This window comes from Homalodisca vitripennis, chromosome 4 (assembly GCF_021130785.1).
Source record: "Homalodisca vitripennis isolate AUS2020 chromosome 4, UT_GWSS_2.1, whole genome shotgun sequence".
Taxonomy (NCBI): Eukaryota; Metazoa; Arthropoda; class Insecta; order Hemiptera; family Cicadellidae; genus Homalodisca; species Homalodisca vitripennis.
The window spans coordinates 160,566,388-160,580,887 of NC_060210.1; positions in this window are offsets into that span (position 1 = coordinate 160,566,388).

Here is a 14,500-nt window from a genome sequence, read left to right on the forward strand (position 1 = left end):
TCATTTTGATTATGAAAAAAGAACTTGATCTATTCAAACGCAACGTTAATTTCTATAAGGTTATATTTTATATAAACTATACATGTTCTGTTATCCTCAAAATAGTAGCATAACAAACAGCAATATCGTAAGACACTGCAAGATAGAGAGGGGTGGAATTGGGTCAGTAAATTATCCATATTACATTCACGTGGGCTTCAGCTTATCAGGCGTTAAGCATAATGGTGCTGTGGGTGTGGCTGTATCTCGTACCAGTGGCGTATTTAGAAATTATTTCGAGGGGAGAGCGGCTGACACACTGAGTGGTGTAGGAGATACAAAATACCCTCCGAAATTATAAACTCAGAAATCTTTCCCTGGGAAATCGTTGATCTTTAAGACAAAAATCGAAATGTGTTCTAACTTAAAAGAAACTGCTGGGTGCAATTTTAATGTCTTTCAAAACTTCGGTAGGGGTTGTAGCCCTCTAAATCCTCCCCCCTTATATAAGCCTATGTCTGACACTGGTTCGTATGTGGCGTATGAACTCATAAGAGACGTCGTAATCTAATACTCTTCTGGGAGAAGTAACAAACTGTTCGTTAAATTCAATAACACCGAGCACTGTTGCTTAGGATCGCTTGGTGTGGAGTTTTATCGTTGTGTGCTGAATTCTTCACAAGTATGAAACTAAAGTTCTCCCAAATTGGGTATTTTAACCAATTACGTGTTGGAAACGTTCACACTACTATTTTGTGGGGATGAGGGACGTTATATAAACATACATTCAGCCCCACTGATGTTAGTAACATACATTAGATAAATGGATGTTACTATTTGCGTACAACTGTAGTCTCCGACGGTGATAGGATCGAACGTGGAATGGTGGGGTGTGGTTTCGGTTTCTGAATCCACTGTTACTGAGATCATATAGCCTACGGTATATGGGAAGTCGTGAGTGGGGGGAGAGGGTGTTTGCGTAAGTTTTTGGATCCATTGATGTTGGATACGTAGATTGGGTCATGTAAGTGTTTTCGTGCATTAAGTGCTATGACAAATGGGAGATTCCATGGGATCATGGCGCTGTCCACATACACTTTTCGGATCCACTGATGTGGATAATCAACATTGGATGGTATGTTTGCTAATATTTTCATTTCCAAGAGATTGGAAGTTCCAAATCCTGTAACTTGTGAAAGCTGATAGCTCCTAGTAGCAGTGAACATTTTTGTATCAATATCTGAAGAGCTTGGAATCTTCCAAGGGTCAAGAGTCTCCTGAGGCAAAGGATTCTCAGAGGACGAGAATTTCTAGATATGAAATAAAAAAATTTTTAGAGACAAACATTTCTAAAATGCCAACTGGAAGCTTACAGAGAGTGGATGTTTCCACATGCAGCAGAACCCAGAGATTAAGTTTCTAGCGACAGGAAGCTTCCAAAGATCAGAGATTCCCTCTATCGGAGAGATTTCGGGAGCTACCGTTTAGAGCTCTCATATTCCGGAAGCTTTCAGATCCGAAAGTCTCTAGATAGCTGAAGTTGCGGTATTTTATAAGCTTGAAGGCAACGGCTCCAAAACGCCAAATCTTATGAACTACTATAGAAATCACATGTGGCGTTGTTGTAAACACACAACTCAGACGATAACAAAAAATCAACAGATCTGAATTTATAAATTTAGTTCTACATACTTACGACAAAGTAGCTGTACGAGAACTGAAATAAACCGATACAACACAGTACCACAGATAGCATCGGAGAGTTGCCGCACAAATCAATAGATTTATTAAAAAGTAAAGTAAGGATGCCTTATTTTATCAGGCGCAGTTAGAGCTAAGAAGTCCGATCTACTCTTAATCTTAGGATCCTATGTAGCAAGTTTCAAGTATCTATGACCTTTCTATCAAGAGATATCGGTCAGACGACACGATATCAAGAAGGACCTGTCGAATCCTTAATATTGATAAACAAGTTCAGTCCGATATGATGTCACAGCACGGACAGATAAACAGTTTTTCTTTGAACAAGAGAAACCTACACACCAAGTTTCTACTTTCAAGGAGCTTTCTATCAAGAGTTATCACACAGACGGACAGAATGCCATTTGACCTTTTAAATCCAAAATCAATATAGTTCTTCCTTGGACCAAGACACCTGTGTAAGCTAGCAAATTTCAAGTTTCTAGGGCATTTATGTCAAGGCATTGAACGGGCATACAGACGAAAGGATAGACTTGCCTTTGACATTTTGACACCAAAACCAATACGAGTTTTCCTTGGACCAAGAAGAACTTACGTAACAACATCATGATTCAGAAGTATTTATTCAAGTTCAAATGTAATTTTTAAGTTCGCTGTTAAAGAAAAAAACTGAACATTTCAATACCTCTAACGGTTTGTAGCGTCTGTCCTTTCATTTGATGCGGCATATAATTTACAAATTATTAATTCTGAATTGCTCCTCTCCACTCTTAATTCCGAAAAAAATAGACAAAACCAAACAGTAATTAAAACAAACTTTAATAATCATAATATAACATGTCCTAAGGTTGTTTCTTCAATTTGTATTATTTAATTAATCAAGAAGCTATAGTTTTCTTTTATTAAAACAATGTTAATATAGTTAATTAATTTTGAAATACCGATAATTAACAACAAAAATGACGCCATCGTGACTCCAATATACCACGAAAATCATTTAATCGTATCTTAATTTTATATTTTAACCAATAAATCAAATTTTAAATGCCTAGTGAGTGGAAATACAACACAACTATACAAATCAAGAAATTTTGTATCTGTTGCTTTGATCGTATATACAACTTTCACTCATGTTGGAAATTTATTAATTTGCACTAAGGTTTTATTACTGGACCTGGACACAATACTAAGGTTTCTTCTGAATAACATAACATGCTTTTTTATTACGTTTAATATCATTCACATGATGGTCTTTAAGCACGTCAAAACGTTAATTTAAACAGTTTTAGTAGCGTGTATCTACTAGACGAGTAAGTAAAGAGAAAATAAACGTTTAAAATGTTATTTTACATCAAAAAACGATCGTTTTGTGGTACTATCCCTAGTTTACCGGTATGTCCTCCTTTCCAACACCAAAGATATTTAGCGTGTTTAAAGCATATTATTAATATTTATAATATAATAATTATTTATGTGTTTTATTTGTAGATATTGTACTTTTGCCCTCTTAATTCATTAATACAATTTATAATGTTTTTGATAAAATTCATTACGGTGATTAGTTTTTAGTAGAACCAATACAATATTAATAATTTTAAATGAATCAAGTGCGGCCCAATAATAGGTAAAACGCGAGCTGGGTATGATACCACAACGCGAGTGTAAAGTATCGAGTTTTGTCATCAACTTTATATTTATTTACTTCATGCCAAACTACACGAGAAATGAAAAGAAAACGAAATAGTAAGAGAACAATGATAATAAATTTATTTCAAGTCTTAAATATTAAACCCCTAAAAATTTTAATACGATAACAGAACGTTAGGTAAATAACGTCTGTTACAAGATTAAAAGAAGGAATTCATTATTCAAATTAGTCAAAAACCATCCTCAAAACATTCAATTGAAAAATCATTATATACGTTTTAGAAATAAGCTACTAGAGGAAATTAGGATATTGAAAAATGATTATTATAAAAATAAATTAGAAAGGTGTGAAGGCAATACTAAAAACACTTGGAAAGTTTTGAATGACATTACAAACCAAAGAATAAAAAATAGCAAAACCATAGGCTTAGATGTAAATGGCAAACTTGAATATGATTCAGAGTATGTAGCAAATGAATTTAATCAGTATTTTCTTAATGTAGTAAGTGGATTAAAATTGTCCGATAATGTTCCATCTAATTTTTCTAAATTAAACATAAGAAATTACTTTATAGATAAACACCAACAAAGAACTATATTTTTAGAAACTGTATGCGAGGAAGAAATCCTTGGTATAATTAATTCATTGAAAAATAATACTTCTCCAGGTATAGATGAAATTAGTTCATATATAATAAAAACTGTTGCACCAGAAATAGTCACTATTCTCTCATATTTGATCAATTTTAGTTTTCAAAAAGGAATTTTTCCAACACAATTAAAAACAGCCGTTGTAATTCCTATATATAAAGGTGGACTAAGCAGTACGTGTAATAGCTATCGCCCAATCTCATTGCTTTCTTGTTTCTCAAAAATCTATGAAAAACTCATGAAAAAGAAAATTGTTAATTTTTTTAAATAAGACGGATTTTTTTAGTAAAAATCAATTTGGCTTCAGAGAAAATATGAATACCGAAAGTGCTCTATTTAATTTTACCAAAAATGTATACAATGGCCTAAATTCAAGTAAATGTATAAGTGGTTTATTCTTAGATATAAAAAAAGCATTTGACACTGTAGATCATACAATTTTATTAAAAAAACTTTATAGGTGTGGTATTCGAGGAATAGCTTATTCTTGGTTTGAAAGTTATTTACGGGATAGGTATCAGTGTGTCAGAATGCACTCCACATATAGTGAAATGGGTAAAATCTTATATGGCGTGCCCCAAGGGTCAGTATTGGGAGCAATCCTTTTCATTATATATATAAATGATCTATGCGATGCCAGATTTCAAGGAACACTATCATTTGCTGATGATACAGCCCTTAGCTATGTCAAAGATAGCTGGACTGATATCCACGTTGCTATGAGCAAAGATCTAGAAATAATTCAGTGGTGGTTCACAATGAACCATATGCTTTTAAGTACGGAAAAAACAAAATATGTCAATTTCAGTCTCAGAAAAAATGACATTATATTTGAACCTGTTTTCTATAGATGTGCTGACTGTATTTTGAAATCAAGCCAAATCAATAATTGCTTAACAATGGATTGTTCAACGATACAAAAATCGGATATTATAAAATATTTGGGAATTCATATGGATAGTGAATTTAATTGGAAAATTCACATATCGAACATTACAAAAAAAACTCAATAATATTATAAGAATTTTTTATTTTTTAAGAAACATTTGCAATTTAAAAATACTTAGAATGTTATATTTTGCGCTTGTACAAAGTCGAATTGAATATGGCATATTTCTTTGGGGAAGTGCGTATGACTCAAATTTAAACTCATTACTTATGCAGCAAAAGCACTTTGTCAGATTAATAACCCACAGTCATAGATTTGAACACTCACGACCATTATTTAATCAGCTTAAGATTTTCCCTATCAAGATGTTATTTATATATAAAGTATTAAAAACAATACCTACTATGATTTGATAAATACTACCAACTTAGAAGCAAATGAATACAGCTTAAAACTAAGAAATTCAGGAAATATAAGAGTTCCAAAACCAAACAATACTTTTTTTACTAAATCATTCATTTTTATGTCACCGTGGATTTTTAATAAATTACCTAACAATATAAAAAACTCAAATAACAAATTAGTATTTTTAAAAAGATTGGGAAGGTGGTTGTTTGAACTAGAGGATATAAATTCAGTTTTATATATTCAGACATAGTAACTGATTTTTTACCTCACGGCCCATATATATATTTTCAAATAATTTGAAAAATCTAATCTAACTCAAATAAGCAGGTTGATTACAACTATTATTATATTTTGTTTTGATTAAATAATACATTAATTTATATCCTCAAGAGAGATCTAAATTGTTAAATTAAGTTGTTTGCTGATGTTTTTTATGTGTTAAAATATAATAAGGAACCTCCAAACAGGCTTAGCCTTGGAGGCCCTATATTTTCTCATTTATTGTAAAATATAGGCCTAAGCGCATTTAGTTGTAGGTTATATTTTAACTATAAGTTTAGTTTATAGGTATTTTGAAGAAATAATTTTTTATTTCCAGTCTTTTGTAATGGTGCAGTCAGACCTGGCAAGATTTAGGAAATTATAACTCCATTATATTAATTTACCGTTATGTATTGATGTATGTATGTAGCCTGTAAGAAAATGAGAAAATAAATCATTCTTTATTCTTTATATATAATGAGAAAATACGTTACCAGTCCACTAAAGGAACATAACTGTTTATTCATTTCAACGAACCGTTGAAGAAGATACGTCTTTTTCGATGGAAACAATTAGTTATGATTTTTTTCTTTAACATCTAAAGTTATCTGCTTCAGTCAACCATCATCCTTTTCGATAAACAATAAACGCGAAACATAATTTTATTACTCAAAATGTAAGTGTCATTGAAGAATTTTAGGAGTACAATATTACAAATCTAATTTTTGTATTTATTACTAATTGTATCACCTAAAAAATTCGTAAACAGCCGGTTTACGTAGCTTAATGATGGACGGAAACGATAATCGTTATACGAGATTAGGTTATGTTAAAATAGCTGGATTGTTGTTATTGCTGTGGAAAGTATTTTGTTATTACAATTTAATATTATTTTATACTAACAGTACTATAATTACACATATGAGAGTAATAACTGTCCTATTAGTTCAACCGGCCATGGAAGAACTTAATAAGGTAGTTTTATTATATTTATTTTGGGGACGTTAAAACACAATTTCGGATAGAGTGCGGTGTGCCAGCATAATGTGACCACTGAATGAACCCCAATATCGTAAAGAAAATTTTTACAATCAACATATGCAACTCAGACACAATTATTGAGTTTTACTTTATACGCAAAATTAGCAGATCAGTCTCTTAAGTAACCTTTTATGTAATTCAGGTCACAATCTCTACCAATACTTAAACACACATTTTAACAGTTAAGAAAGCCCTTTCAATAAAATTAGACATACACATTATTATCCTGAGAAACGAATCTTTAACTTTTTAGAGAGTAGCATCCATATTAATTTGGATTGTGTTGCAGACATATTGTTCCGTATAGCTAGTTCTGTTCTTTAAATCATAGATAGCGCAACTTAACTAAATCTTTGCTTCATTGGTTCATATGTATTTTATCCGGTACTAGTTCAATGTTTTTTTAATTAATTGTTTTTTCATGCTTAACCTTAGGGTTCAACATTTGAAGAAAAGAGCAGATACATTGTTTCAAGATTCAGTTTGTATTATCTGTAAGGATGGTAAATTTACTAATCCTGTTCTTTTGTGTACCGTCCTAATTTTAACCTTGCCCCTCCAATTGCACACATAAACATCGTATTTCAATAAAAATTTATAAACTTTCTCTTGCATATCTACTTAAATTAAAAAGAGTATAAACTAACCACATATGTGTGAGTTCATAGTGCATAAGTGTGAAGCAAATGTGATAGGTCACTTAATTTTTGTCTACTGTAATCTAGTAAAGGTATAAATCTATTCTCAGTGAAAACTAAACTAAATATCTGTCAAAATAAATCTATAAAAAGGATTCAGAAAATTATTGAAAATGGAAACATCTTTTAACTTCGCTAGATAGAACTTCTATTTATGGTCTAAAATCAAACAGTAAACCATTAGAAGCAATCAATACAAGTACACATTCAACTAAAATACACTCTTGTGGTATAGGAGAATAAAATAGATACGTCATCATTCAGAGTTCTAGACAGCTTTATTACGGAATGCACGTAGTGCAGCAATTAGGTTTGTGTCTGCTCCAGTAGGCCCGCGATCTTGGTTCTCAGCATTGGAAGCTGGATTTCATTATACACAAATATATCCGAGACGAATCTCTGCGATACGGACACAGCGTACAACTAAGTGAAGAGAATAAAATGTTTAGATGTAGAACTACATTAGATGCCATTTTTGGCTGTAAACGACACTTACCAAGAACCAAATATCTCAGATGTTGAAGATTAGGTTAAATTGAAATCCAAGTTACTACTACTAGTTACTCGTATATAGAACACTGTAAAAACGTCATTTTTTGTGGAAGGATGGAATTTGACAGTAGCTGCCATAAGATATTGGGCTATAAATAACACTTATCGTTATTCGTTTTATCGTTCTTCAGGCTCGTGGTATTGTGCATAATAACCTATATTACAAGATGTTAACCACTGTGCTGTCATGGGCCGATATTACGAGTATTTCCCTGCAATGTCCCATCACGTTTGGCACTTAAGTATTATATACAGTACCTATATCATATCATATACTATAGAACTCTATGTTAACCATTACATGTATGTATATATGTGACTTCTAATGAGAGTTAAAATAAATAAGTAGGTTTGTTGGAGCCTTAAGTTTTTACTGATAGTGAAGTTGTGATTGTGGGTGTAAACTTTCCCCTCCTCACCCAATACGGTCCCTCTCAAAGTGTGGTTAGCCACCAGTATTTTCTCAAGGGGTTGTTAATCTGCAATGGTGGTCACTTACAAGCCAATCTGTTGTTACCTGTGATTGTAAAAGTTCTAACTATTGAACTTCCTCTCTCAGCAACAAACTGCATAAGTTTAATGACTTAATATGGAAACTGTTTAGACTTTGTTGATTTCAAAAGTAAATAAATTAAAGCTTGACATTTTCCATGAGAGCAATAAAAATGTAAATAATGTACTATTATTATTTATTATGTAACTGTAATCCATTGTGTCACAGGCATCTCTCTTCCCCAGTCTAATAAACCTGTCTTAGTGATCACTATGAGGTGAAGACATTTCTGTTCATAACATACTACGTGTTACCCGCGGCTTCGGATTCAATTTCAAAAACTCGAACTCCTTATCCTGATTTGATACACCACTTACGATTTAACATGATGGTGTCCTATGACATTTTTTAGACGTACGTAAGCATAAATCTTGTATAGGTTTTTCAGTGTTCATGGTTAAAACGATCAGAGGTTAAGGGACTGACTCTTATATCAGGTTGTACTGCAGAGTAAATATTGTTAGCGCCAATTAACCCATTACTAGGCCTCTTTGTTGGAATAAGGCAAGGACCTGCGTCCAGTATTCAGTTAGCAAACCTGATAGATTCTTTTGTTTAATGGTGTTTAATCAGTGAGGCCTGACCATCTCACCTACCCCTCCCTACACTGTCCTCTTCTTGCTCCCAATCCAAGCTTATGAACTGGTTTAGTTTATGATAGATCTCTGAAGCCTCCGGAAGTAATTAGTGCGTCTAAGCGACTCCAATAACCATCAATTGAGACTTTCAGAATAATTTTTAACTGATGGATTTGTAACCTTTAGAAACTTCGTAACCTTTTGAGTAATTTTGTATAATTTAGATATATTTTAATATTTGTTAAAATTTTACAAGTTTTAGTTTTTTGAAAAAATTTTAACGTTAATATTCAATCTTTTTTTAAAGTAAAGTTAAATAATAGTTACAGTCTTTGATCAAGATTTGTAAAGAAGATTGAGATGTATTTGGTGAAGAAGTTTTTTTTAACAAAAAGACATTTTTATTCAGGAATTTAGCCAGACTTTATTTGATTTTTGTGTAAATGTATTCAAAACAAGAACAACTGTAAAAAATAAAGTAACATTCGGATTAATTTAATTTCTAGCAATTAAAATTACAGTTTATCAAAATTAAAATAATGTGAATCGTAATTTTCATTAAACATGCGGTGCTGTACGTTTTCCACGTGTAGAAGGATTTCTGATTCAAATTAATTATATTATTGCCGCCACTGCAGAGTCTGCCTTGTCTTGATGAACGCAAGGTTATGTACATATCTAGGACTGAGAAAAATGTTCTGGCTCTTACAATCCTCTTTGGTTGTAAGATATTTCCAGTGTCATATTAAGTTGTTTAGATAAATAAAATAAATGTAATCGCGTTTGACTGAGAAGCCTACTTCGGTCAAAATCATCTAATTCAGGACTGTGAAGGAAACACGATTTTCCCGGACATTTGCCATCGTTCAGTGAAACAAAAAAATCAATAACACTACGTTTCGAGATCTGCAATCTGATCTCTTCTTCAGGTCAATAACTAACCTAATTCAAGACGTTTAGGTTAACTTCCAGCCTAAAGTAATGTGCTATCTATGTAAAGTTTGAGTTTGCTTTACTGTCCCGATCAAAATAGCATATACATACGTAGATCTCAGAGACCTGCTTCAGTCAAAAAGCGTCTATTTCCGGATCTTGCAATCTTCTTTCAGTCTAAGGCGTTTTCAGTGGCATATGCCTTAGACCATATGGTTTGCCTTATGGTACCGACGAAGAAAATAAACATACATACTTAAGTCTGAAAAGCCTTCTACAGTAAAAAATTTACTCCTGATGTAAGAGGGAAGTCTACCCTGCAGGGATCATTTCTGGCTGGTTTATACCTACCAGTTGAACCCACCACTGGGCACAGCAAAAACCGATGTGCCACTTCAATCTGGGCAACCTTATGGATGTCCAGTAGCGGCACATCACTAACCGCAATGTTGAGATTCTGGGGTTCATGGGCAATTCGATAGGTCTAGTCTACTGTGGAAGATGACTGTTGGACTTGGTGGGGTTTGTTCCCTTACCTCAAGGCTCTTGTTAACCTCAACAAGGGTGTGCCACCCCCTGCCTACTTTGATTGGAGAGGCTGGTTCAGAGCTGGCCTCCCCTTCTTCCGGGATGACTTTGAGATGTAATGCCCTAATTCTTCCACATGGATCTCGATAGGAGGCGGCCCCTACTCCCTAACCTTACCCATCCTGAATATCCTATCACTCCGGAAGCAGCGCAAAGGTTCTTACGGGACTAAGTGCAATTTATAAGCTTCTTGTCCTAAGAGAGAGAAAAAAGAGGGAAGTCCTTCAAGCAACATTCCAAAATAATGGTATATAATATGGTTTGCGTTATAGAAGTCTTGGTGTTTTTGAACTCACAGTTCAGAGAAAGAAATGGCTCTTTGAGGCATGTTAAGAGTTTAGGCCTTTGTTTTTTTAAGCCACTCTAAAACTGTAATAGCACAATTTCAAGGAAACCAACCTTATGAGCAAAAATTCACAGCTTTGTTCATTAAGGTGGGTTTTATAACAGTGTTTTGATATTACTTCCAAAAACAAACTTTAAACAAAGTCATAAGCGCAATTTGGAATCAATGTTATATGTTAACTTCGTCTCTGTTATCTGCATTATACTAGATGGGATTTTCACAACTTTAGAGACTAATGGTGAAAGTATACCGGACAGACTATTGAAATAAGAATATGCCTATTTGATAACCATGAACCTTAAGAATGTTCATATAAAATTCCAGTACAATCGGTTGAATTGATAATGCACAAAAGCATAATAAACATATCCCTTTTGTATTTGTAATATTAGTTAGGATGTAAGTCTCAGAAACCTACTTCTTGAACGAAAAGGCTTCTAGATCTTGTAATCTTCTTTCAATTTTAGATACTTCCAGTTCCATAGTGTGAGTTTGCCTTATTGTCCCAATGAATAAAATGTACACATATACTTAGGACTGAGAAGCCTACTCTAGTAAAAAAACATCTACTCTCAAATTAAGGTGAAAATACTACATTTATGCAACACCCAATATATATATATATATATATATATATATATATATATATATATATGTGTGTGTGTGTGTGTGTGTGTAATATATACATGTAATATACAGGATGTCAATTAAGTCTGGAACCTCTTTTTTAATTTTTGAACCACAATAGAAAGAAACACCAAAGTTCACACGTGCTTACTGGTGATAGTAACGCACACATCTGCCCAATTACCGACCGGATAATCCCTTTGGGGGACGGTCCACAAGGAGTCAGACAAAATTCTTAAATAGCAGCATAGGTCAAGTTTGGTATCAAATTAAAGGTCTTACTTAGCAGAGTACAATGCCGCAAACCGGACTTCAAAAGGTGGATTCATTCAGTAGTTATAGCTATTTGAATTTTAAAACAATTGAACAATGTAAATTATTAAGTATTACAAGTAAACACCAATTTTTAAGTACCTGTGATCAAAGTAAGTGTTCAAAAATGTTCCCCTCCCATCATCTGACAATGTAGTAATCGAAGCCAGGAATCAATAATTATTACCAATAACACAACTACTGTTAGAATGTGGAAAGTGGCAGATAGAGTCATACACAGCATCCACAGAAACTTAACGTTTGGGGAAGGTATTACAGGAAATCAAATTATGGGCCCATTATTTATCAATGGTAATTTAAATGGTGACTCGTATCTAGCAATGCTCCAAAATGAGATAATTCCTGCACTACAAGCTGCTCTTGGTCGACAATTTCAAAGATTTTATTTCCAACAAGATGGCGCGCCACCACACTTTGCTCTCCTTGTTAGAGAATACTTGGATACAATATTCCTTCACAGATGGATTGGAAGACATGGTGCAGTAGAGTGGCCTGCTCGTTCCCCTGATTTATCTCCGCTGGATTTTTTTTCTTTGGGGATACCTCAAAGATAAAGTTTATCGTACTAAGAGCCTCGAGATTTGGCGCACCTAAGAAATCTCATAGTCCAAGAAGCTCAAAATATTCCTCGTGACTACCTTCAAAAGGCAGTGGATGGCTTTTACAACCGCCTAGGACATTGCCAGAGACGATGGTAGGGGAACATTTTGAACACTTACTTTGATCACAGGTACTTAAAAATTGGTGTTAACTTGTAATACTTAATAATTTACATTGTTCAATTGTTTTAAAATTCAAATAGCTATAACTACTGAATGAATCCACCTTTTGAAGTTCGGTTTGCGGCATTGTACTCTGCTAAGTAAGTCCTTTAATTTGATACCAAACTTGACCTATGCTGCTATTTAAGAATTTTGTCTGACTCCTTGTGGACCGTCCCCCAAAGGGATTATCCGGTCGGTAATTGGGCAGATGTGTGCGTTACTACTATCACCAGTAAGCACGTGTAAACTTTTTGTTTTTTTTATATTGTGGTTTAAAAATTAAAAAAGAGGTTCCAGACTTAATTGACACCCTATATATGGTTTTATGTTACAGAAGTCTTGCTGTTTTCATACCTACAGTTCTAGGAAAGAATGGCTCATTTAGGCATTTTAGTGTTCAATCAACTTGTTTTTTCTTTAAGCCACTGTAAAATGCTATTTCACAATGTCAAGGAATCTAACTAGTTTTGATTACCTTTTGTACAAAGATTCACATGTTAGTTCATTAAGGTGGACTATATATAAAACTTTAAACAAAGTATTTCCAATGGATTAGATGTTTTTGATTCCTTATATATTGCAATCTGGAATAATAGGTTTTATTGCAACTTTGTCTCTGTTATCTGCACTCCCAATACTTATGTGCTTAATATTTTACAAAAATTACAGTTTGCAGAGTTAAAAACATAATGTTTTAGCCTCTTTGACGAACTTCAGCTGAAATATCAAAGCAGGTTTAAAAGTCAGCTGTTCAACGTCAGTTAAAATTGTATTGTAAAAACATAAATATTATACTTTTTTTCCAAATTCGAATGTGTTCTGGGAAAAATGTTCCAGTCCTCAAATTCACAATTCTGAAAATCTAAGGCTGTAGCCTTCTTTGTGAAAGCATTTATGATGAAAATTAATGGAAACCTGAGTATACATATCAGGTGTTTTGTAGTATCCAAAGTTAAGAGAATCAGAAGTTAAATAACATTTGGACTGGTTCATTTTTCGTTTTGTTGTATGCAAAAAATATATACATGTAAGTTTCGAAAACCTAATTTGATCCAAAAGTGTCAATTTCTGTTCAGTTTTAAATTCACTTTCCGTCTTAAGATATTTCAAGTACCATACTGAAAGATTTTTTTTTGTTCCAATGAATAATATATATTGTACAACTGAAAAGTTACTGCAGTCAAAAAGTCAGTTCCAGCAAATAAAATAAAATTCCTTGTCTAATTTGTTGATGATCCCACATTTGGTCAAGAAAATATATATGAATTGAATTTGGTAAATCCCAGATAAATTTAGGAAGAAAAGAACATGGGCCCTCCCAAAATAAACTACTTAAACCAACCTACACTTTAAACAAACTAACTTCAGTTCAATTGTTTAGTTATATTGATAAGTGATCTTTATAAAACACATTGAAGCCGCAAATATTAATGATGGTGTTCAACTAGTTTTACTCAGACATTGACATATTTTTTACAACCTCAACAAAAAAAGATGAGAACGTATTATAGCTAGCAGTAGGTATTATTATATACATTTTATTTTAAACTATCACAGTTAAAATATTGCCCTAAACAATGCTTTCCTTAAAAGACAACTATTTTCTAAACCATTACACATATATTTTGCTGCAAAAAGAATAGTCTAGTTCTGAAATTTTGAAGTTAAAAATAAAATATTGTTTATAGATACAGATTGAAATGTTCTATCCTACAGTTAAACCTCATTAGTACGAACCTCAATAGAATAAATTTCTTGATAAGACAAATTTTTTCAAACCCCCTTGAAACTTTTTTAACATTTAATGCTAAAAACACCTCTATACAACGTAGTAATTGGATAAAAATCTATATAAGACAGATTTTTTGTGATTTGGGCTAAGACTGATTAACCTCTATAAAACAAATAATCTTAGCACGAACGTGACCTCTATAGGACGAATATTTTACAC